Source organism: Falco cherrug, chromosome 6, assembly GCF_023634085.1.
Source record: "Falco cherrug isolate bFalChe1 chromosome 6, bFalChe1.pri, whole genome shotgun sequence".
In the NCBI taxonomy this organism is placed as follows: Eukaryota; Metazoa; Chordata; class Aves; order Falconiformes; family Falconidae; genus Falco; species Falco cherrug.
The window spans coordinates 41,466,735-41,489,507 of NC_073702.1; the positions used below are offsets into that span (position 1 = coordinate 41,466,735).

General features: G+C 38.4%; 1 protein-coding gene across 1 annotated transcript in view; it reads left to right on the top strand.

Annotated features, from left to right (window-relative positions):
* The window catches only part of PRKN (parkin RBR E3 ubiquitin protein ligase), a 767,421-nt gene that overhangs the window by 460,737 nt on the left and 283,911 nt on the right, over positions 1–22,773 (top strand). The gene's annotated exons all lie outside the window — the stretch shown is intronic.

The following is a 22,773-nucleotide window of genomic DNA, read 5'->3' on the forward strand; positions in this document are numbered from 1 at the left end:
CTGACAGGCTCTTTTATCCTGATCAGCTTCCCACCTATTCAATATCCAGGTCTTCAGTGCGGAATACAAACAGAAAAGGCCTCTCATCATAATGAACTGTGGGGTTTTTTGCTGTGCCTCACAAGAGAGCAGGTTAAACATTAATAAACTGTTTTCATTAGTGACCTAAGCTACTGTCTGAAAAGTACTCAAAGGTTTAAAGGCTTAAACCAATGTTGAACATCATGGCTTCACCTCTTCTGTCTGCTGCTGACAGCTGTTTTTCTGGATACTGTCACAACCTTTTTTATTTATATATATATATATATATATATATATAAAATACTTTAATAGACGATTAATCTGATGGCCTGTTTAGTAAATGCTACTTTTCTCAGCAAAACACTCATTCAAAGTTTTATCTCTGAATTCCTTTCCCCTCTGGCCTATATTACTGTGTTCTCGCATTGCTGGTAGCAGGAACCATTCAAAGGAAGCTTCGTAAGATCACCTTCCGTCCACCATCAGTCTGGTATCAGTGCAGATCTCTCTACAGATAAAGGTGGCTGCCTAATCAGCTTTCCTTTTGCCTGTCTTCCCAAGAAATGAGTAAAAAAGTTTGAATTTTACTGAGAAAGTAAGAAGGACATTCCATTCCCTGAACCTGTGACCATGGCAATCATGGTAATTGTAGGCTCTGGTTATTCTTCTCCATTTGAGTTGAATGTCTTGATTTAGATTGTTTGTGAAAGACACTTGTTCTGTTCCCTCTGTGACACTGTGATGCACAGACATCAGACACTCATCCTGATTCAGGACACCTACATGCTCTGTTGTTCACCTGGTTAAAAAGTGCCTATTGTTCATGACAAGTAGTTTTATTTCCCCGTGTTTTTTTTTAAAGTTTGTTACCCTTTTTTCCTTTTTTTAGATTCATATCTTTCGTATGTCAGGAACTGTCTTTTATTCTGTATTTTATATTGTGCCTAGCACAATGAGGTATCAATCTTCTTTGTTCCTTCTGGTACAAGTATAATTCAAATAATGAACAGTAATCACCTTTATCTTTGAGCGTCTTGTAAATCAGCGGCAGTTCCATGAGCTGAGATTTCACAGAATCTTAATGAGTATCTTGCTTCTGCTGTAAACAAGGAGTTTGATTTATCTTATTTTAATGGAGGGGATTTATATGTTTAAAACTGGAAAATCCTGAAAAACTTTTGAACTTGCAAGCCATCTTTGCTAGTGGTTCTTCAGTGGCCTTAACACTGGACATCACTGAATCCATTCAAAGACATTTTCCTGAGTTTAATCTCAGGCTTCCTCTGAAAACAGCCAACACAATATATTACTCTGCCTAACCAGAGACCATGATATTATGTACTCTTTCAGGATTGTGGTGGTTTACTGCTGATGTGTACAGGTGAAAATACCCTTACGAAGACAACTTTTCTTCTCCTTTCTTCTCATTGTTATATGTGGTTTACATTCAACAGACCACTGCTCAAAAAAACATTTTATGGACTCAAGAAAAGACATTTACGATAAGTAACAGGAGAAACAAAAACCAGAAAGGTAATCTAGGCAAGATACAAGTAGTAATTCTGAGTGCATTTTTTGAGCTCTTGGGCTTTGGGAGGAGTTTTGTGTATTTTTTGTGATTTTTCAAAGGAAAATAATTCACAGAAAAGCCTATTTTACTGATGGTGAGGTTAATAGTGGAATTGCAGATGTCTCTGGAAGTTTTGTCAAATGTTTTAGCAGCATGTAAAGGGAGATACAGAGAAGAGGGACAAGATGCACATAATACAAAAGAGGTCAGAGAAATGCCAAAGCATATTAGGATCCAAACTCCATTAAAATCCTGTCTGGCAGAGGTGGGCCATTTCTTACTAATATCTCCCCTCCAGGGCAAGCATGTGAGACTTGGCTTTGATGCTGGCAAACCAAACTTTTGTCATGCTTCTTCTACGTTTCTTTAAAGTTTCTATAATTTACTTCAGTGGTCTAGATGTTGCTCAAGGAGACTTCCCTGTACAGAGTGGATGGGAACTCTTGAACTGACAATGGGGGACTTGGCAACCTTTACATTTTCCAGCTCTTTTTATGCCTTTTCTTTCCCTTGTGGCTTATCTGGCACGCAGTGTTTTCAGAGTTAGTCCAAGAAATGCTAAAACCTCTCCCACAAAGTTTACTTAATCAAGCCGGACCTAAATAATACTCAGTACTACTCTGATTTTCCTCGTTGAATTTACATCTTAATTAATTATGTTTAAAGTGTGTAATACAAGCTTACGTTTTGAGAGCAAATACCTTTGGCTATTTTCTGACTTGTGTTTAATTTCTAAGCATTTCAGGTTACGTTTAGCTTTGATTTGGATTTTTTGTTTGTCTTTCTCTGCCGTGTCTTTAAACTTTATCTAGAAGAGAAGAAAAAAGGCAAGACCTCACCAACCACAGTACCCTGTTGAATCGGGATTCACATCATATCTGGTATAATTTACCAAGCAAAGCCCCTACCTGACTTTTTTCATGACACTTTCTAGATTTTTTGTAGTTTTCTCTTAACATAAAAGTAGACAAGCTGAAATAAATGCTAAGTAAGAAAGCGAGAACAAAAGAAGTCACTATGAATTAGTCATAAATTGCCTTAATTTCTGCTGCATTTGATTTTATTTTTTTCCCCCAGAGGACAAGAGATATTAGGAATGGGTATGTGTGCCAACCTTAAGGTACATCAAGCTACGTATTGTTCAGTATTATAGCAGGAAATTCTTCAGTGAGGGTGGGATCTGTGTACATAGATAAATATGTTTTATATCACAGCAAGCTAGAAAACTACTGCATATTTTCACTGTCTTCTCCAAACTTTTCCTTATTATTTTCTGATACAGTGACATAGCAATCCCAGACAAAACAACCCCCACCCTAACGTATTTATTTTGTTCTCAGAACAAACAACTAATCGCCTTGGGGAGGTAGGAGGGCTCTGCAAATGCTTTAATTGCAAATGTGTTCTACAGAACTTATAAGGGGATTCTTTGTTGACCAAGGAACAGTAAAGAACTGTAATTATTTCAATGCAAATAGTTAAAAACCATATCATGAGCTGAAGAGATTGTTTCAAGTATTTATTTTGCTACTATTTTAGGGATTAGTATTAAAGGCTTTTTGTTTGTTTTGTTGGAATATTTATGTGTAGATCTGTTCAAGTACAAAGAGCCCTGAAGAGTCATTAATGGGAAAACCTGAAGACAGGAACAAAAGAAAAAGAAATAAGATACTGGGCATTAAAACATCTAATTCCAGAGCTGAAACTATAGTTTATCTCTGATTTCAGATCCATAGGTTCTCTATGGTGTAAACTTGATTTGAACTTGAAAGTAAGAAGGCACATTATTTTTTTACATTTGGGAGAATATCATGTATTATGTTTTCACAGGACTGCTGTTTTAGAATAAATTTAGGGCTTACTGTGGGATGGGTGTTGCTGAGGGTCTTTCTACTTGATGGAAGTATCAGACGTTCCATCCCTGAAACACATTTCCTGAGGGCTGCATATCAGCAATGGGACTCTTTGCTGTTCTGAAGATGATGTATTTCATTTGAGAAGATAACTGACAAAGTAACAAGCTTATTTTGGCAGATAATTTAACATTCAGCCCAAGCAGTTGCAATTGCAAAAGTAGTTTGCAGATTCCAATGGTGAAAAAAGGAATAAAATTAAATCTTAGTGTAAACTCCCTTTCAGATATTATTGTTGCTTTTACTAAAATAAATTTGCACAGAGGGAGAGAAGAACAAAGGAACCAGCTTGATTTTCATTTGACCAGAAGTGTAGAAATTTTAATTTAAATATATAGATGGAGTAATTAATGCTGAAAAGATACTTTTTCTAAATGCCCGAACTTTAGGCCAAATTAACTGGCCAAAGACCTCTTCTTCATGAATTGGCTGGTATTTATGGCTGTGGTAACTTCTTTTAAACATGTCCTTACTGTTATGCAAAGTGGGTTCCTGAACCTGTCATACCAGTAAGCATCCAGATGCTGTATTTTTCTTGGTTTTGGCTGCTGCATGTAGCCTGCTCCCTGGATAATCAGACAGACATGCTTCAGCTGCTGGTTTCCAGTTGTTGCAATAATGTGCTAACATGCTGGTCCCCTGAAACAGCCTGCTTATTAACTGTGATGCCCAAAATGCCATCTGGAGTGTTATTCAGACATCTATAATTATTCTGTCTACTTCTATTTGATTGTCTGCTGTGTTCCACTGTGCGTGCTCTTTCTTCCTTTTCATTTTTTCTTTCAAGATTTCTTTTTTTTTCACTTAGCATGGAATAATTTCATCTTCTCATACAGCAGTGCTGACAACTCTTCTATAAATTTCTTTTACATAAAGGTGAACATACAGGCTTAGCATGGAATATTTTCATCTTCTCATACAGCAGTGCTGACAACTCTTCTATAAATTTCTTTTACATAAAGGTGAACATACAGGCTTTCTACAAGTAGTTCTAGGAAACAAACTGCAAAATTTCTCTGTCTTCAAGTTAGAGTAGAAAGAAATAGCATAATAATCACTTCGGCAGAGACGAGTAATCAAAGAGGACTGAATTCTTTGCTTTCTGTCTTTGTCCATTTACACTTGTAAATAGTGGGTATGAAATGTTTCCAACTCGTGACAGTGAGTTGCACTCTCAGTCTAAGGGGAAATGACTTTAAGAGGTGCAGGTCAGCATGGGACTGGTTCTCAAAGCAATCAAGTGGAAAGGGACACGTAAATACGCAAAGTGATTTGTTTGATCTGTTTGATTCATCACTGTTCATTCTGCTCTGTGAAATCACTCTTGAGAGCTTGCTAAAATCATGAAGAATTCATGAAATTATTTTATTGGGGTATTAAACACATTCTCTAGGGATTTGCTTTGGCTTTTCAATATAGTGCTTGTCAGCTGCAGCCAGCTAAGGAAAGTGCGAAGCTGGAAATAGAAAATAATATGAAGGAGGTAACCTGCATGGCAATAAACTTGAAAGATATTGTGTGCCATATGATTTAAACAGAAAAATTAACGTGTGCATTCCCTAGGTGTTTTCAACATTATTATATCTTGTTGAAATCTCTCAGAAGAAGATCTTGTGACAGAATTGTCCCTACATCACGTGCTGGCTGCTGCCAAACTAGGAAGCATCCAGAGCTTTCTCCAAGCAGTCATTAGCTCTTCCTTTTTCTGCCTATTTTTATGTGATTGGAAAATGGCTCTTATTGCAGGGTAGAAAAGGGATGGGAGTTAAAGGTTTTAATATGATCACTGGCGTGTGCCAGCCTAGGCCAGAGAAGTATGTATGAAGGATGAGGGGGTTAATAAATGGGCCGGAGATTAATAAATAGTCAGTACTTAATTTCGGCTTCTTGTGCTCAGAGAATTGAATTTGTAATCCCAGGGCAGCGATTTGTGGACAGTAGCCCCATCTAGGGGCAGTTCTGTATATTTCTCTTGTCTGGGGTCTGCCTGATGGGGGATGGGAGGGATGGGAGGCTGTGGGAAATACCCAGATGCAGTGTGAGATACAACTTGAGGACAGGAACAACTGCACGCAAAGAATGATGCTTTTATTAGTAGGATGTGGTGGAGGGACCTGGTTAAAGTAAGAATTTGAAAAATCAAGAGGAATTCTAAACTTGCGAATGTTGCAGTGCTGTGGTCCTATGGCACAATCATAAGTGGCAAGTGAGAGCTGAGTCCTGCCTTGCCAGTGCCCAGCTCATGATCTGTAGCAACAGGGAAAACAAGCAATTTGCAGTTTGGGCTGTCAGCAAGGCAGGAGCAAGCAGAGCAGGATGTTTGTAAAAGGCCAGCTCTTTCTCTGCAAAATGCAAACAGGTATCCACTGCTTTGCAAGTGTATTCCCTAGCATTAATTTTAAATTTTAGCTGTTACACTTTAGCTGGGCTCATGTAGGGGCCCCTGTTGAGAAGAAACAAAGGACATGAGCTATCACCCAGGCTAGGTAACCTCATCTCCTTTGAGAAAATGATTTTATAGATGAGGGCTGAGGTCACTGGCAGGATGATATGGGAAAGCTTGCACTGGGGCCATATAAATTGTGCCTGATGTGGAGAGAAGAGGTTTCTTGCTCTTAGGCCCTTAGCTTTCATGAGCTGCTTTATTTGCTTCCCTCCCTCCCCCCTGCCCCGCCCCCCCTCCCCCCGAGTTTTTTCTTGCCTTTTTTATACAAAAATGTTCTATGTGAAAATGCATCTTTTAAGTTGAAAATATATAAATAATAAGGCAGTTAGAAGTGAAAATATTCTGTGGTGTTATTGAAGTGACCTTGCTGCCTTCCTTTTCACTCCATCCTCTTTTTTCCCTGAAATAAAATTATTTGTACAAGATAACCTCTTTGTATCTTTATAGAAAAATGTGACCTGCACAGTCAGTTGCCTTTGCAGGGCTTTCTTACCTTGGGGAGAGAGAAAAGGAAAAATGACTGCATGTAAGACTCTAGTTTTAAGGTCAGCCATTCCAGCTGACGAATTTAACAGAATTATGTACAGCATTTTTCCTCCCATCCTAATTCCGATCAAGTGATCCTGAGTAGAAGGAATAACCAGATTAGGGCTTCAACGTGACTATTTGCATAAATGAGCCTGTATGGAATGAACAGGCTTGCATTGGCAAAGCTCCAGAGACCCTGAATCAAACACCACAGAGAAAGGGAGGGAGGGAGGGGTGAATACTGTATTCAAACACAAGATACTGGGACAAATATTTACGCAGTTGTGTCATTGTGGGATGTTTATGATAAAATAATCCTGTTCAGCTCTCCCACCCTAATAACTTTTCACAAGTTGTGACGAAGGAAATACTTGACTGAACGTGGAGGGGGTTTAGAAAAATATATTGTCTCAGTGCAGCACAAAATTCCTAGCGCCTTTTGAAATAATAAGCATATTTTCCAAGTTAACACACACAAAAAGCATACTGTTGCATAGCAAAGCCAAAGTCCAAGCAAGGCTTCTTTCACCCAATATGTATTAGCAATAAAACTTCTGAGCAGTGTTGCTGTTTTTATCTGTGTGTGTGCTGCGTAGCAGCCCATTTATGCATTTTCCACTGTGCTGGGGCTTACATCACTGTCGTATTAGTCTAAGCAGAATGGAGCAGATTGTTTATTTTGGTTCAGCTCCGCTTCAGGCTGTAACATCAGATGTAGCTCCGAGAGTGACAAATTCCAATTGCAGTGTCACAGATTAAACAAGGGTACAGAGGAGCCCTGCGAGCAGTTTTGTTTCTCATGGGAGGGAAAGGATACCATGCTTGCTAAAGTTAGTATATATGATCCCGACATGAAAAAAATAAAATAATCCTTTCCCATAACTGTCTTCTGTTTAAAAATTATGTTGCCCAGAATCTCTCATGCACACTCTTTAGTTTGAGGTTGCAGTCTTCAGTTAGTTAGGGCTAGTCACCTTTTATTAATGAACAGTGCAACTTTACATTACTTTTATGAAACACAGGAATTTTTAGCCTTGTTTGTTTGTTTACTGTATGCTAATATTTCATTCACAGAATCAAAGAACAGTTGAGGTTGGAAGGAACCTCTGGAGGTCATCTGACCCAGACCCCTGCTTAAGCAGGATCACCTAGAGCAGGTTGCTTGGACCATTTCCAGATGGCTTTGGAATATCTCCAAGGATTGACAGCCCACAAACTTTGAGAAACGGCTGCTTTCTTGCTGGTTGGCTTCCATCATATACTGATGCTTGGGGTTATCCTCCTCAGGTGCAGTGCTTTGCACTTTTGCCACTTATATAAGCCTTTCTTGTTGCCTTTAACATCTGTCAACAGATTCAGTTCTAGGTAGTCTTTGGCTTTCCTACCTGGGCCCCTGCATGCTTGAACAGTGCTTCCATGTTGCTTCCAGATTACCTGACACTGACTCTACCTTCTTTATACTTCCTGTTTATGCCTGAGTTTTCATAGGAGGTTCATGTTCATCCATGCAGACATCCTGGCATTTTTGCCTGACTTCCAGTGTTGGAATGGAGCACTCAAGCTTCAAGAAAGTGATCCTTGAATATTAACCAGCTTGCTTAGACTCATCTTCCTTCCAGGACCTTATCCTGTGGGGCTCTTCAAAGGACGTCCTTGCTCTCCTGAAGTTCAGGGGTTGTAATCTTGCATTTCACTCTGCTTCTTCCTCTTAGAATCCAGAATTCCACCATCTCATGGGCACTGCAGACAAGACTGCCTTCAGCCCTCACATCCCCAATAAGCTCCTCATTCTTTGTGAGCATGAGGTCCAGCACAACTCCTCTCGTTGTTGCTCCTCTGTCACTTGAGTCAGGAAGTTACAGACTCAGACATACTTAGCAACTATATATTGCACTATACATGGTTGGTGCCCAGGGTGATTATCACCTCTACTATGGAGCATTAATATTGCCATCAGAAAACATTTGAAGGGACTTTCTTCCCCAGAAACTGGAACATTAGCTTTCTCTCAGCTAGACTTTTCAAAAATATCCATGACAGGTAAGGATACTGGCCATTTAGAATGTAAGATGGTTATACAAATAACTATAGTAAATAAATAAAAAAGAAAAATAAATAGATTGATTAAAATGGCTAGAGATCAGTTTCACAAACTTTTCAGATTGCCTGTTTGTCAGTGAAGACAAGTATTTTTGCAATAGACCTCCTTTCATCTTATCTTTAAAATGTGCACTGCTGTTACCTGTAACACCCAACTTGGAAGGGATGTTCTTTAAGACTTCCATTAATTTTATTTTCTTTGCATGATAATTGAGGTGATTTTTTTACTGCAGTTTCCCAATTGCTCTGGTTGCGAACCATTATCTGAGAAACACTGGAAAAGAGTTGCGAGTACCTGGTTTGCCACAAAATGTTGATCTCCCACTGGTTTTACAGTTGACCAGTTTTACTGTCCTCAGTGTGTAGTCATTTCTGATTAATGCAGTACTAAGCAAGATTAAAATCAGGCCCCATCCTCTGAGTACAGATAAGAATCTTGATAAGGTTGCTGAAGCTCTTCACCTTTCAAGGTGCATAACAAATGTCTCCCATGCAGTTCACGGCATGTGCAGCATGTTGAAGGTCGTGTGGGCATGTGTGACTTTTAAAAGGGCTACAGTTTTCCCCCGCCTCCCCGAGAGCGTGTATTTAAAGCATAACCACCCCATCATCCAACTTTTAGGTAAATGAAAGATCTTATTCATCATACAACTTCTCAAATATTCGATATTAAAAAGTCAAAAGTTTTTTGGTAGTTAATTGAATGTAAAATTAAGATGTGAATAATGCTAAGAAAAAATCCTTTGACATTGTACAACGTGCTGTGTTTATCATAAATGAATATACCTGTTGCCCCTCTGTTTCTAGAAATTGGAGTTTGAAACTGTGTCTGGAAACATGCAAACAAAATTCCTTATGCTTTATATATATGTGTGTATATATATATTTTTTTTTAATTGTGGAGTTTATGTATTTTCATTGGTATTTTCAGTTCTCATCTCTGTTACAAGTAGTTGATGTTAGGAAAATCAGGATGCCTCAGCAGAGGTCAGGGATATTTTTTCTGTTGTCAGCTGACACGTCAAGGTGGGTTTTTTAGCTGTTATGCTCACAGAGTGCAGGACACAGATATTTCTACACTTCTGTCACTTCATGTTTAACTTTAAAAGGAATATGTGAAGCAGAATTGGAAGATATGTAAGCAGCTGACATGTCATATGCACTTGGAAATGTGTCCTGAATGCTAACAGTGTTGCTTCTAATCCGATAAACTTCACCCCTTGTAACAAGGCTGTCTGTAGTGAGGCCAACCCTCAAATAAAAAGGTCTTTTGCGTAAGTACACTGAAACCCTGTGTAGGCACTATTTATAAAACCTGTGCAGCTCCAGTGCTCAGCTGAGCATGTGTAGTGTGGTGATTCAGAGTGCCAGGAGGCTGCCAGGTTTCTGATGCCACAAGAAAAGGAAATGTCACTGACTTCTCACACTTCACTGAAGCAGGCTGGGGTTCAAGGGCTGCTCTCTTCCATAGCTCGTGCAAACCGTCAGGCAAACCTGATGAATTGTGCACAGCTGATGTACAGGTGTACAGATCACTGTCAGGCTAGGTAATGTAAGAGAGAATGGGAAACGTAATCAGTCTGTTATATAATTGGGAATGTGTGAGCCAGTTTTGATAAGAATTGGCCTGAACCTTCTTTAGGGGATCAATCATGCTCACAGGGTTAGCAGTTTCTGGAAGACCTCTGAAATGAACCCGTACACTTGAATGCTGAGTATTCCTAGTAGCCCTCATTTTGAGAGTTATGTTTGCTTTGGTTTAGTTTTTTTCCTTTTCCTTCCCAGTCTCCACATTGCCGGGGGATAATGAAGTTGCCACAAAAGGGGAGTGAGACAGAGTCAGCCCTAGTACCTGTGCAACCGAAGATGTAACTCCTAGGAAGCCTGACATTGCTAGTAGCTTGAGCATCCTAAAAATGGTGCCTTATTGCACTTGCAGCTTTAAGTTCATTGATGAACTTTTTTTCTCTCTGATTCTGAACTCTAAACCATGTCAGACAGAGCGTAGCAGTGAGATTCACTGGACTTAACCAGTCCCCTGAACTCCTGAATAAGTGGTGTGAGCAAGGTGTTGATTATAGTGTTTGGGGTGGAGGGGGAAATGTACTATTTTGACAGACAAGGAGATTTTGGTAAAACTTTTATCAGTCAATTTTATTTCAGAACTGAACTTTCTGTTTTCCTCCACTTAAAAATACAAAGATGTCCAATGAATGCTAAAGCAGAATATTTTCTAGGTAAAATTAAGCAGAGGTACAGGTGCAAACGTGTTTTCTGTATGCAGCTGCTGTGCAATTAGGTTTTTTAGATGTGATTAAAACACATGGTCTGCCCCTGTCAATTTAAGAAATTGTTATTTTTCTCATTGAATTTTATCTTTGTAGTTATTCAGGAAAGTGTAAGGCCAAATTTTGGTCAGCTGAAGTCAATGACGTTTTAGCTATTGATTAGAATGAAAACAGAATCAGACCTAGGAAAGAAGTGGCAAGTCTTAACTTTTCTGTTAGTCATTTTGGTATCTTCCCTGCCAGTGTCCTGTGTAGTTTTTCATTACCGTGATATTAGTTGATCCTTTGCAGACCACAACCAAATGCATTGCTGTAGTATCTTCAGAGAAGCAACACCAGATTCCTCACAGATTCTGTCATTGCTTTTGTGCTAATCAAAGTGTATGCTGTCTCTATCTGTATAGAAATGAGTAGGGCTGAGCACAATACAACACTCTCTTTCTTGAATAAAGCATAAATCCTTTGTATGAACTACTTTCAAAGATATGAAATGACATTGGAAGCAGGATGTATGACTTCAGATAAGTTTGTACTCCTACTAGCCCTGCTTGTTAATATAATTTGCACATCTGCATTTTCTGTGTGCCCTCCGTTTCTAGTCACTGAATTTCAAGGCTCTCTTCATTATTACCAGAAAAGTGTATGTCTTCATGAGACTGGAATTTGGCAGAAAAATCATATATATGCTAGAAAACAGATGAATTAGAATTATTTAAAAATTAAATATCAAACACTCATTGACATTTCCTTTCCGAGTATTGTTACACATTAACTTGATAATGGCATAATTGAATATTTTTTTACATAAGCCATTATGAGTCATAACTTAGAATATGAAAGTTAATATCCCATAGAAGTTCTTGCAGTCCTTTCTGTGAATGGAACTTTATACTGTGTGGCCTTTTAGATTTTTTCAAACAGAATAATGAAGTGAGACTGCCTAATTTAAAAAGGTCTTTTTCCTTAGCATCTTTAAGGGTTTTCTATCTAAAGATAATGCAGTGAAGAGATTTGAGGCAGGGAATCTGCATTTTCATGTTCCAGTTTTTTTCCCATATTTTATCTGACAATGTACAGACTACTAGCTAATGTTCTTTTCTCTTGATTACTAACATCCTAAAAAAAAATGTTTATTTTTTACCATGCACAGTCTTAATCCCAGAAGTTATTTCTATATAGAATCTAAATTAAAACCTAAAATCTGATCAGGCTATTCCCCTATGTCCTGGGGTTTTGATGCTTTTTGAAAAAAAGTAGGTACATGTGCTATCTTTTTTGAAAAATCCCAGTTTCAAAAAAACTTACGCATGTGGAAACTTTAAGTAAAACTTTAAATTTTGAGGGTAAAATAGCTTGTAGTACAGTTTTCATATATAATATTTCAACTGAGTAGAAAAAAGTACAATAATTCTAATGTTTCTCTTAAAAGCAAAAAGTAGACATTGATGAGTGATCTAATTTCCAATGATCATTGGTAAATACAATTCTAAATAAGGTGGAGTTGCCATTTATTTCAGGCACTATTTTATAATTTGAAACAGAGAATATGCAAGAGCTTCAGAAACATTTACGTTGGGAAATGTCTGGTATTTTGTCCTACATTTTTAATTAAGTGATGGTCAGTTGTTTGTTTGTTTTGTCAATATTTTTTGAGTAATAACATATCCCTCTCTGTTCCATGAACAAAAGAGGGAGCAAGAAGGTGTTTGTCACATAATCTGAATGTATTCCATGGTCACATTTTCATGGTGTACAGATTCTTAGGGCTAAGCCAGCTTTTAGTTCCCTGTACAAATACGCTCTCTTTGCCATTGTAATGGAAGAAACCCACCATTTGTAATGAAATATTTCTATATATACTTTATGGTTTGATCAGACTGTGAATGGAATGTAGGGAGACCGTGAAGCTAAGTAATTGTGTTATCCATGATTGCAAGATGTCTCCTGGATACTATTTCACATGTTAAATGAGTTAGATATATTACATTAAAATTTTGTTTTGCTTGTTTTCTATTCTGCTTCCTTGTTGTTTTTACTCCTCTTTTTTTTTTTTTTTTTTCCTGTTACCTAGACTGTAATCTGGACCCCTAGCTCATGTACACTAGGTATGGCGTGTTGAAGGAGTTGTCAAAAGGAAAATTTACCTTAGTAAATGAAAATGCCTGTTAATATTTCTGAGTTTGTCTTAGGTTTTTTTCTCAGAAATGACTGGGATATCTATTAAGTTTCCATCTATAACCTGTCTTCTCTCCTGGGACAGAGGAGGAGTTACTTCCTCTAATAGAGAGAGTGTGATGGAAGAATGAGCATGAAGAGTCTCTGTGGGAATGATTTATGTGTTTTGGGAAAGGGGTAGATAAATGTGAGAAGTCAAAACTATTCATTAGTGCTGACAATTATGGCTGTTATACCCCCTCTGAGAAAGTTGCAGAGTTTGCTTGCTGCATCCTTCTTTGAGCAAATGCTCAGTGAGAACAAGGAGGAGGCAAGATCAAAAATCCGTACTTCTTTCCCTCCCTGTGTATTGGTCCATGTAACTACTTAAATGTGAGGTGGGAAGTAAACCACTTCATCAAAACAAGAGAAGGGTGGGTAAAAATATAGTATTAGCGAGGGTTCCCAAAATACATGCCCTTTCATGCACACTCTTTTTCCAGTAAGTGTCTTCATGTAAGTTCTGTGACATTTCTATGAATAGTATATCACTATTTCATTAACTAAAAACCTGGTCTGCTTGAAGAACAGAGGAAATGGTCACCACAATATTTTTTTTCTTGCAGTAACTCTTCTTTCAGAAGTCAATTCATGTTAGCATCACAAACAACTTCCAAGAGATTGTCAGAAATTATATTCTAAAGTGATATTGTAAATACCCTTGCTTCCATTCCTGTAATATTCAATAAATGTAGAAGAGTTCTAAATCTCACCCGTGCCTATTTGTTATTGTCATTCACTGTACTCCATGCATCTTTGGGTATGAACATCCAGAATTAGATGGTCCTATGGAAATACGAAGTTATATTTGGATGAATGTCAGTCTTCCTAAGTGTTACAGAGATTATTAATTCAGGTAAACAAATGGGAGAAGATTTTTCCTGAGTAATCCTGTACAAAATGCAGTAGATTTCCCGAGTCCTAATATACACTGTAATTCCATGAAAGAATAGACACAAACAGCACCAGCCAGCCTCCAAGTAGGCAGTACAAAACTATGAAAATGTATGCTGAGATTAAACAGGAAAGAGGCACATAAAATTCTTTGAATTTCCAGAATCCTCTTTTAAGTTGACTTTAACCTCTGTAAATGTTTAGAATTTTCTGCAGGGTTTTTTTTTGTTTGTTTGTTTTGTTGGGTTTTTTTATTAGCCCAGTTACAAATTTGGAATTGATACTTCCCAAACTTTATGATAATTTCTCTGAGTTTTACTATTTAATTTGTGGGGGGTTTGTGTTTGTGGTTTGGGGGGTTGTTTTTTTTTTTTTTCTAATTGGAACATTGATTCCATTTACTCTTTTGTGTAATGGAAGTTGACTTGTAGGGAAAAAGGTGGATGAGGCAAACGAAATTTAAACATAGAGCTCTGTGCATGGGGTTATTTAAATTCCACACTTCTTGTGACAAGGGCCATAACAAGATTAGGAAAAAAAATCACAATATGAACATCTTATGATAGTGGTTGCAAGCAATATAGAAAATGACATAAAGAAGCCATTCTAACTGCTAGTACCATTTTGTGGTGGACGTTGTAAACTATTTTTTTCAGACTATTAAGGGAAATTAAGTGCTTTGTACACTTAAAATCTGCCAAGTCAGAATGCATTCAGTAAGACTTGCTAGCCCAAGGCTTGTTCTTCCCTTTGAGTGGAGGTGCTGATGTACAAGGTGTTCTCAGATAACTGCACCCTGGTGTTTATGCTAAGGTATTTGCCTTGAGGAGGAAAGGGTGAAATATTATCTGTAAATTATAATGATAGTGAGGAGTTGAAAGAAAGGGTTTTGTATAAAGAAATCTCCTTGTTATAACAATGACTTGAGGGTGTTTTTGTTTGTAAGATAATATCATATCTTCGGTTGAGATTGAAGACTCATTTAATGGGAAGAACCCTCAAGTTATTGCTTGGATAAACATATAAATTGGATATTCATATTTGAAAAGAAAGATGGGAAAAAGCATAAAACATAATGTTAAGGTGGTGAAAGATAATTCTGTGTATCATTGCTACCGCCTGCTCCCTCTTGCATCTTTCTTTCCACTCCCCCTTCTCCCCTTCTCTAACTTACCTTGTTTTCCAGTCTTCTTTTCTCCTATACATATTGAGACACAGTCTTTAAGTTCATGTACCAGGATGTATTTTCAAAGCTAACTGGAAGGGAATAATGGAAATTTACACAGTGGAAACATGCAGTCCTAGTCCCTCCTGGAGTCCCAGGGAATGAAGCGGATAATGTGACAGTGTCCCTTAAGATGACATCCAATGTTCTTTTCCTCCTGTGTATTTCATGGGATTCCAATGTCCACAAGAAAGTAAAAAGAGGTTGTGATTCTCTCATGTCTTTTGTGTTGGGAAACTTTTTTTCTGTGCAATGTATTTACAGGCAACATAATTTTCACAGGCTATCTCAAAAGGTTTGGTTTGGGGAATGGAGGTGTGCGTCTAAAAATAAGAAAACAGAGAATAAATCAGTAAACTTGGGTATTAAGAGAAGGGTCCCAGAATAAAGCTCTTCTGCCTTAATTCTGCATAACTAAACTCTCAGTTTTTGATGTAGGGTGACCACCTGCAGATCACTGTTGTCTGTTGGAAACAGCACATGGTGACCCGTGGACTATGCCCAGGAACTTTTTGGGACTTCACTATTTGGCAAGGCTAAAATCATGCCAGGCAGGGCCCATTCTAGCAATTTAGCAGCATAGACAGTTGCATTCCGGTGGCATAAGACATTTGCTGACAATGTTAATTTTACTAGCATAGATGTAGGGAGCAAGACTAAATAAGGTTTAAATCCTTGGAAAAAATCAGTGGGATCCTCAGCAACCAGTCAGGGGAATAAGAGTCTAGTAGGGTACAAAGGCACTTTACTTTTTTCATTTACTCTTGTTTAATTACTGAAGGATTGCATGGTGCTGCTTGTGCAGGTGAAGTTAGCCCTTCCTCCTCTTAGGGTGATATCCCATCCTTCTCCTAGCTTCACTGGTTACCTTACTGTTTGGTTTTTGGTTTTGTTTTGCAGGTTTGTTGTTTGTTTTTTTTCTTTTCCTGAAAACCAGAGTAGAGTGATTTCTGACTGTATGCCTCCAGTCTTTAAAGTTGAGTCTCTATGGGGCGAGTCAGGAGCCTGTGAAGGCCCGGCCCTTTATGCAATATGGAGTTTGTGGCTGGCGTGGACGGTGCACAAAGTGCAGTTTTACCTGCATTGCTGAAGGCTGGGTGCTGCCTCAGAGAAGAGGAAGGTGCTGTGATCCAGCTTAAATCCAGGGGAGGGTGAAAGATTTATTTGCCACCCTTTGGTGGCAAAACCTGAGGGTACAAGTGGCATAGGCTCTAGGAGGTCATTCCATGCAAAGGAGCCACTATGGAGGAGTTGGTTCACGGTAAGCTGGTGTTCAGCAAGTACAAAGGTCCTGAGTTGGCATTTCAGGAGGCTTCTCTGCCTTTCCTACTGTGTTCCTACTGATGGTTATGGTCTTACTTCTGGCATGCTGCTGAGTGCAGTTGCATACACATGTAAAAAATCATGGTGAGCCTGATGCCAGGGTGGTCCTTGAGCTCCCAGGGGACTGCTGGGAGGGATATAGCAGATCGGTATCCAAGGGTCCCTGAGCTCTGAAGAACCACATCCATGTAAAGTCATCCATGCTCTGTGGAAAGGCATTGCACTTACACTGTCCTATTGGTTGTTCTCATGTTCCCACTGTCAACTGACATCAGGGCTTGGGTTAGGGCACCTTGTGAGCTGCTTGCTTTGTTCACGGTTGTCATCTTTCAATGACATTACTGAGGAAAAGACCATTACCAAGGTCTTTTTCTTTTCTCTCCAGTGGGGCATTAATAAGGTTTTAAAAGCACAGATGAAGGAAAAGGAGCAGGTTCTACTGCTCTCCTTTCAAAGCCTGACTGTTCTATCTGTTGTTTGCTCTGCAAAGGAGCACTGTAGACAGTTAATCTGATAGATAACAGGAAAAGATTCTTCTCAGCCTAATCACTGTCCATTCCTTGATTTCATAAGATTCAGCTGTTAGTGCCAAGGGTAGTTATTGTGTCTGAACACAGAACTCAGAGAAGGCAAGTCTGAGCAAGCAGGAATAGCACATATTTAATGCTGGGTACTTATATGAATGTACCAGTACACGTAACATAGAATTCCCTTGCCTGTTTCCTCAGGAGGCAGATGCTACTGCCTGCCACAGTGAACAAAGATTTTACAGGCAATAATGTGTGTCATGTCCATAGCATGAAAAAACCCAACAGTTAACAGGAGCACTGCTGAAAGGAGCACTTGCCATTATGTGTGCTAATTTTAAGTGTGCCTGTTCTTCCCTCTTAAATTCTGGTTTATTGCTGTCAGGCTGTTCCTGGGTTCTGGCCTCTTGGTGCTGCATTCCTATAGAAATGAGAAATAAGACAGCACATTTTAGAGGAAAACATGTAACATAATAGAGAAGAAAGTAGGTCAGATTTCACTTGCCAATGCCCCTTTAAGTTAACAGCTGTGGGTCGGAATACAGAAGCACAGCCAGAATATTTAAGCTTGTACAGCAACGTCTCATGCTGTTCATAACCTTCACTTTATGACCTTTGTTGCATTGTGTGGCAAATGACCAAAGACACAAAATCCAAATTTTTTTTTGGTTGTTTTAGTGGATTTAAAATGTCAGTTTTCTGAGAATAGTGTATATATACTGGCTTTTTTAACTGGCACAGTCTATGTGAAGGTTTATTTTCATCTCATAGGAAGGGGAAAGTAGGGATGTACTTTGTGTGTCTTCCTAATGGAACCAAATGAGTTCTTGACTGCAAAGTCATATCAGTGAGATTTCTTTCTTAGTGCTATATCATTGTTTCTTTTCTCCTGTAAAGTCTTGATACTGATTTCAAGTGCCTACCCTTGCCTAAATATTTAGGGGCCTGCATTGCTACTTATAGGTTGTCTGCAATTGGTAGGTCACTGTTTCTATTTATCTGTAATAATGTATTGCTTATTAAAAAGCAGGATTTGCTGCTATACTTTCCTCCAAACTGCCTCAGTTCTATAGCAGAAATCATTGTGGTAATTTTTCTATATTTTCTATATTTATATTTTTTATAAATAGTAGCATCTTTCTAATGGAACTTAATAATCTACTCTAACTGGAAGTACTTGGAGGTATTTTCATGGTAAGAAAACAAACTGTGCACTTAACGTGCCATAAACAGGCAATTCTTTCAATAGCTTTGAGTGACTGGGGACTGTATGCAATAGGAAAACCAGATGGGGCACCAGTTTCGTATGCATTAGAAGCCTATACCCTTCCTACATATGATGAGCGAGAGTTGATGGAAGTGGAAGCTCTGTGAGAAAGCCATGTGATAGATGAATAATTTGGCTTGTTTAGGCATTGTAATTTTGTTCTGCTACAAGGATAGAGTCCAAACTGATTGAGTGCTGCTCAAGGACAGTATTTCTGTTTAATTACTTTGATTGTTTATGAAGAGAGTGCCTGTAGTTTCTATGTCACCAAAGTTCATATTTTCCATAATTTCTTTTTTTTTTAACACATTTTATTCAGTGATTCATCTTTTCTTGAATGCTGCTTATTGATCTGTCCTGTAAGTTAACAAAGATTCATTCTGGAATGGCATAGAGATCCATTTATAAATGAAATTATTTTATGGTACAGAAAGCTTATTGAAGTACAGGAAGATTGCCAACATGGAAAAATGTATTAGAAATGCAGAAGTGTGTTATGATGAATATAGCACTCATAGGTGGGGTTAAAGGCTGTGATATAGCTGTGTGCATTCAGTTTTATTTACTGCACAGAAATGAATCCCAAATAGCTATTTTTGCTTCACTGACTGTAATCCCAGGAAGGCAGCCTTATAGACATCTGCTAAGGTTTTTTATTATTATTTGGTTAAGATTTTGAGATTGGGGTGAGAAAAATCCAACTGTCACCTAGAAATGACCTCGAGGGGGTTTCACAGATTTGTTCAACATGGTTTTCACAGATTTCTACAGCCTTAGATATGTTTCTTGCTCCAAAGTGCTTCAGACTGTGGCTACTCACATTTTCTAAAAAATATTGAACTGATATATGTGGTATGCTGTTTAACCTCTACTCGGTCGAGCTTTTTCAAAATATGAAGGATAAAGACCAAGCAAGGGACAAATTGCCCCACATTTTTCTTCAGTAGGCATTGAAGGATATATCAGTTAATCCACTGTTATGTCTGCACATAATTTCCTATGCTAAGTAGCCCCTCGCATTCATAGCCATTGGACTGACATTAATAACCGTCATGATATTTTAGGATATACTAGAACAATTTATTTCCCAGTGGGCTTCTTATCTAAACAAGATCAAGTCTTCGTATCTTTATTTAGCCAGTATACTGCTGTAGTCTATCTGAGAATTATCTGTGTCTTGCTGCTTCTCAGGAGAAGGAGAAAAGAGCGTACAGACCAGATAGCGCTTCCAGCCGTGCTGTTGTTGTGTCACACAGTTACCCGACAGTAATAACACAAAGCAGAAACATTTAGGTTCTCCTTTCTTTTTCATTTAAGTAAATGCATGCTGATAAAATTCTAATGAAAAGGAATCAGAGCACAGGAGCGAGTGACTTATTATGGAAATCTTCTGTGATGCGTTGTACTGTTGGATTTTCAGTTTTTAAAAGTGGTTACGTTCCTAATTGGTGAACAAAAAGGACCAATTTATCCCTTGCTGTGAGAAACATTTTTCTAATATATTATTCTCTTGAAGCTTCTAATTCAGCCAAACACATTATGTAAATGTAACATATGAAATACCTTCTAAAATATACATCAGATTTACATTACTAGACTTAACGTTAGATTGAGCAAGGGACCTTGTTACACCATATAGCAAATTTTTTTTACTTTCATCATACAGCTTTCAAAAATAAATTGTGTCTGGTTCAAGCAAGGCTTCTATTAATAACTTTTGAGGTTACCCTAGATGAGTACGTACTAGCTTCATCCAGGCATTATGAACATAATCTCTACATCTTCATCTTCACTGATATCAGGAACCAAACTTTTGCATCTCTTTTATACTACAAGTGCTTTCTTTTGGCACAAAATCTGCAAGTGTTGGAATGCAGTGACTGTTCCAATGCCAAATGAATTTGGATAAATCTGCATTGCATACAGACTGAGTTTCTCAAAACCTTAAGACACAGGTACTGTGGGCTGCAAAATTAGCAGACAGTGTAACAGCTGTGAAAGCTAAGTTTGTGTTTTGTGACACAGTCAGAACCCAGTTTTATATCTAGTTTGTATGCATTGCTTGAGTCTGATAGTGTTAAAAAATAATACATTTTAAGCTTAATGTCATTTATGAAGATGTAATTTAAATGTGTACATATATGACTGTGCCCCTTCTGCAGAACATACTCTGATTTCAAACAGTTGTAGTTTATTAAGAAGCAAAACTGATTATCACAAAATAATTTACTTTAGTAATTGGTTGTAGTAGTTCACTCACATAAGAAAGTGCTGTTAGTCTTGATTTCATGCAAGTTTAGGTGGAAGTGTTAATAATGACATTTTGATTTCTGGCCTGGGTTTTTTAAGATACTCAACTTTTGATGGCTTTCTCTTGTGTATGTCTCCGCATACAATAAGATATATTTTGACTTTGAAATGAAGGTCAGAGAGGTATGAATTTAGATCCAGGGAGCTTCCCATGAAACTAAAAAAATAGTCAGATACTGAAGCAATAAAAATAAGCAATTAACCCTAAAAGAGAAATATCCATTAGTGCTATAGGCAAATTTGATTACATCTGCATTTCTGGAAGAAAACTTTTTTATAATGTTACATTTCATTGGTGAGCCATGGGGACTTTTGCACCACAGGGACAAGATAACTGCTTCTCCAGCTCTATAATGATTTTAGGACCATCCAGAACTAAAATGATACGTATCAGCTTCTCATTTTGCCTTACAGCTGTCTTTTTAAAATTATTATTTGTTGCATTCAGAACAGCAAGTGGGCAACTAATAAGGATTAGTAATGGGGAGGTTTTATTTAATTCAGTTTTTAAGCTGCTTTATTCAACAAAATCCTTAAAACATAGAGATTATTTTTTTGGAGACACCAACACACTGCCATGAATTCTATAGTATATGCAACTCTAAAGCATGTTTTCATGGAAGATTAAATGCTTATATACAGTATCTGAAATTATTACTGATTACATTTTGCAGTTGTATTCCCACATTGAGGACTTGGTGATTTACTGATTCAGTGGGTTTTATAGAAGCTATCGCAGTATTGCTAACTCTAATGATTTTATCACAACTCTTGCTGTATTTGATGTTGTAATTTAATACCTGTTTCCCAGAGTACGGTGAATATGTGGGAATTGCTCCTTTTATTTTTAAAAATAATACTCTTTCTTCCTAGTTTCAAAAAAAATTTAGCATTTAACCCATTTCTACCTGTGTTTGCCCACAGACAAAGGAGTAAAGTAGTTCAGCGGTTGAATGGGAATCTCACTGTTCTTTTCAGCTTAACACATCTCTGTTATTTTTCCAATTTTGATACTTGAGGTTTGTAATACTTCTCAAGGAGAAGAGATAACTAAGCAGTATTGTATAACACTATCAAAGAGGTCACAGTCATTATTTTGGAAATTACAGTTAAGGTATGTCCATCAGGAGTTGGCAGAGGTTAACTTACATTAGAACAAACCCATTAGGTTTATCACTGTGTTCCTGCAGTGAAGACACATTTCATGTATATGTAATATTTCCTGTATTATTCATTTTTTTCTTCCACCTCCAGTGTACTGGTGCTGAGCAGGATTCTGGGAGATGCTGCCTTTCTTTGCTGTGGCCACTGATGGGGGTTTCTGAGTGCAGACAGGCTCAGGAGTAAAACTGTCCTCACTGTTTCCTCTCTGCATCTCCACAAGCAGGATCTTGTCAAGTTTGGGATACCCACATTTATTTGTCTCCATGTAGGTGTCTGCATGTGTGGCAGGTGTCTGAGCTCCATTAATAGTCTGTGGAGATTTAGTCTATATACAACCCAAGCAGGAGATGTGGCCAGCAGGGCGAGGGAGGTGACTCTCTCCCCCTACTCCGCCCTCGTGAGACCCCACCTGCAGTACTGCATTCAGCTCTGGGGACCCCAGCGTAAGAAGCACATGGACCTGTTGGAGTGAGTCCAGAGGAGGGACACAAAGATGATCAGAGGGCTGGAGCACCTCTGCTATAAAGACAGGCTGGGAGAGTTGGGGTTGTTCTGCCTGGAGAAGAGAAGGCTCTGGGGACACCTTACGGCAGCCTGCCAGCAGCTAAAGGGGGCCAACAAGAAAGCTGGAGAGGGGCTTTTTGCAAGGGCACATAGTGACAGAACAAGGGATAATGGCTTTAAACTGAAAGAGGGTAGATTTAGGTTAGCTATTAAGAAGAAATTCTTTCCTGTGAGGGCAGAGACACACTGGAAGAGGCTGCCCAGAGAAGCTGTGGATGCCCCATCCCTGGAAGTTTTCCAGGCCAGGTTGGACGGGTCTTTGAGCTACCTCTTCTAGTGGAAGGTGTTCCTTCCCATGGCAGGGGGGTTGGAACTAGATGATCTTTAACGTCCCTTCCAACCCAAACTGTTCTATGATTCTATGATTCAGCTTGCCCTAATGTAGATACCTGGAGGCTGATCAGTTCCAGCCTCCTCTG